Source organism: Odontomachus brunneus, unplaced genomic scaffold, assembly GCF_010583005.1.
Source record: "Odontomachus brunneus isolate Ranch 3 - 2012 unplaced genomic scaffold, Obru_v1 Obru_scaffold_215, whole genome shotgun sequence".
Lineage (NCBI taxonomy): Eukaryota > Metazoa > Arthropoda > Insecta > Hymenoptera > Formicidae > Odontomachus > Odontomachus brunneus.
The window spans coordinates 196,286-200,509 of NW_022639665.1; positions in this window are offsets into that span (position 1 = coordinate 196,286).

The window sequence follows — 4,224 nt, forward strand, 5'->3', positions numbered from 1 at the left end:
CTGCTTGCGCACCCTTGTGAGAATTTACATTGTCCTTAATAGCGATTTCCACGGTATAGAAAGATCAACATTGATGGCTCGTAAACAATGTCTCATTATTAATAAGTTCTTGAATGAGGATGTGACGTGAAGCCGTCTATGGGAGGGAATCTATGGTAAGCGTCCACTTACACTGACCAATATGACAGTGCATCGGATTACTCGCCATAGCGTATATACCGTGACAACCGAGGATTTACGTCGTGCTTTTAGCTAAGGTAAAGACGTAAAGTAAATATCACGTGTAGAATTCGGCAATTTGATAATCCAACCCAGGCATACCGATTTCTCGCCGAAGCGAGAATTGATTCGTGTAATTCGCCGCGTTTAAAATCACTTATTTTTAGTTCGAGATAAATAACGCCTATTTTTTCAGTATGTGCGAAAATAAAGCCAACCGCGAGGAACTTAGAAATAAAATTGCTTATGAGATAGAGTGTATTTTTACGAATTAATTTACACAAAGAGTCGTTTATTTACCAGTATTATTCATGTGTGCTCGAGATAAATATTTATGGCAGATGATCGAATAGACGGTGGAACTTGCGCTCGTAAGCTATTAGACTTTGTGGTAACATCATGATAAATGTTTCCACATGGAAAGAGAAAAAGAGAGAAAGTGAATATTCTGCGATCATGCAATATCAGTTAGTGATTTCGGTATCGTCGATTATTTCTTTTTATTAAATTAAATACTATACACTTTTATTAAATTAAGTATTACCTTTTTATTAAAAAATTATTAACTACTATTTTCGACCCTATTTGGCGAAAAAATAAAAAAAAACTTTTTCTGTGTTTAAATGAAATAAATAATGTCTCTTGCATGCAGTTATATTGTTTTCAAAATATCATTTTCTTTGTTGACAGTGTTGACCCAATAATAGTGCATAAATAAGTATTCTTTTCATTGTAATGGAATTATGCTGAGAGAAATTATTCGATAAAAATTTGTCAAATGAATATCAAAATCTGATCAATTTTTATATCTAATTAAGATGTCCAATTAAATTTAATCGGATATTTCCGATCATAATGGCATTTCATCAGATAAACCGATGAAAAAATTAAAAACCGATATTTCTCATCATATAAAAACTAATCGGTACTTGGTTAGATTTTTATCAGAAATATCCATTTGGTAGTTTTTTAATGTATAATTTTCTCGATATACACACCACAAACAATATTTCCGATTCGAGTAACTATCTATACTTTACATCTCGAATTTGTCGAAATAAATTTAAGATGCAATATCAAACAGCCAAATAATTTACCGTGAGAACTCTAACGAATCGAGTGATTCGGTCTCTGGCTACTGTCTCGGAGTCGGCACAATCCGCGTTCGTTCTCGAGGGAGAGACATATGGTACTTGGAATAATAGTTAAAAAAATTCTTTAGAGAACGAGAAGAAAGAAGCCGAAGGGGAATTGAAAGAACGGGGTGATTACATGGACTTGTATGACCACTTCCGCGTGCGACGTTAGGAAGGTAGTGAGAAGAGAGGCATAGCCATGTATATAACACATCTACACAGACGAATCAACGATTCATTCATCGAAGGTGAGTTTGGCTCATATCTAACATATTTTTAATATCTATATTAATAAAAACAAACTCTAACAATAAAGGAATGATAAAAAGAATTACGCATACATCTCGTGCGTCACTCAATGCGACTTTTATCAGCCGCATTTAATATGGTGCATTGTACAACAAGGACGATATATTGCTCGTTGCGTGCACATATTGTTATGCGTTGTATAACGCCGTTTCGGAGAGTCTTTTTTTCCTGTTGAGAAGTGGAATTATCTGTAGTAGCGCTGTGATTGTAGTTCGAGACTTTACATAACATAATTACTATAAGTATTCAGAACAAATTATATTAAAAGGAACATGTGCGTATGTATTGTATACACACACACACACACACACACACACACACACACACACACACCTTGAATATGCAATATGTCACGTTGTGAAGCAATTTATTTTAATATAAAATTACGAACTGTCTCACACGACAAGTTTAATGGAATTTAGAATTATTATTATAATTCTAAATTCCATTAATACGTCAACGTGATAATTTTAAATTATTTTGTTATATATATGTGTGTGTGTGTATCAATTTGATATGATTGACATTATAAATTTAGAGAAGATACCTCGATACATCTTTCCGTTGACAACGGTCGGTGAACTGTCCGAACTGATTCGGACTGTGTTCGTAAGATTGCTTCCACTTGCGCGATATTATGTAATCACTGTGGGCAGTATTGACGCGTCATAATTAGCATAGGCGAGAAAGAAAGATAGATGATACCTTGGCTTACTTTCAAGGTTGATCTTAACGTTTGGTGCGACATAGTCAAACGAATTTTCCGAAACACCATCGTGAAAAGTATGGAACGCTTGCCCATATATAATAAACGAAAAATTTAAATTAATCAAGCATTTTCATAATATCGCATCTGCTAAGAACGAGTTCACCAATGTGCATACTACGCTTGAGGTCGAGGTTTATTTGGCACGCTACCCTGTGCAGATCATTGCGAGATGCACTGTCGCGCTTCGTCTGACATAGATATGGGTATATCCACGAATACCATTCGATGCAAATCTGGTAAACGATGATGTACGAGCAGCGGTTAGTGAGGAACTCGGGAACAAGGTCAAAAGGTTACACGACTAGTTATGTAATTCGATGAGGCTACTGACTGACCCGTTCTCGTATATAAAGTGCACATACATATATACATAACACACTCAGCCAGATCCCACGAAATGTTACGTCTTCCAGCGATAGTAACTATAGAGCCGAATGACGTCATGGAGTGATCGCAACCCTCTTATACCAACAACGCTATGGGCTTGCCAAGAATCTTAGGGAGAAGTAAAGATGGAGCGAAATGGGATAATATATCATTCTTAAGAATGGAATATGATGAAATATACAAAAAGTATAACACATGAAAGTGGCTAAGTTTTAAATGGGATGCAATCTAAAGATAAGTCAATCTGAAGTTCTCTCGTTCTCACGTTCGTGAACGTATATTTATTGCCTTATTTTGTTCATGCGTTTACTCCCTTCGACTTATCCGAGATACTTCGACTTCAGTTCACCAAGGATTTTCGCCAAGTGATCATCCCAGGCAAGGATTACTCCTCTATTCGATAAGCGGCTGGGACAAATTCTACTTAAGAGGGCGCTGAGAGAGGAAGGGTGAAATTCTGCCTAAGAGTCACAAGGATGCTGGAGAATCTTTCGATCGAAGTGATAACGACGCAGACGATGACGTGTGAGAATCCGCGGCTTAGACGTCTAGCATATTCTACCCCGCGGAATAACAATCCGATCGATGACGCCGGTTTGTCAGTCGAAACCACTCTCGCCACCCCGGAGAGCAGGCCGCGAAGTTCAAACCGGCAATATCGGAACGCGCGTCAGCACATACGTAAGCAACGGCAAAAAAAACACTTTCATCCAGCCGATGTGAGAAGGTCAACGAGAGAGTGCATGGACGAAACAATTATGGAACGTATATGCATCGTATATGAAAAGTTATTACCAAGCATGCTGCTTGGATATCAAAATTTATCGAAAACTGCACTCATCGTTTTTCTATGACGCTTCTTGCTTAGGGAAGCTCGCGATAGAGTGAAATTATCGTGCAAGCTGTCAACGATTGATAAGCATAGGATTGATTGAGATTATACCTAATACTTTGCACCAACGTGAATTTGCTAAGTGATTCAATAGGCAAATATGAGCCAACGTCATCAGTGCGTATGTGAGCATTTTTGAAAATTTCTAGGAACTTATCGAGGTCCGCCAGTTTTCATCAGTTCAGAAACAACTGGTCTATTTCATGTACATCTCGAGAACAGTTTTAATGTAGGCATTGGAGGCATTGTAGTCTACAGAGAGCCCTTCGTTCTGGATTTCACCAGTACTCAACTTGTACTCGACGAATGTTCCAAAAATTACTGGGTTACTCGATCGCTATACATAAAATTCGCGTATTTTTCCAGTAGAAGAGAATCACAGTCCAGTATCTCAGATATTTCTACCCCGCATCTCGCGATACCTTCTGTGTTGTGTAATATAATAAAATAACAACGACCTCTCTCTCTCTCTCTCTCTCTCTCTCTCTCTCTCTCTCTCTCTCTCTCTCTCT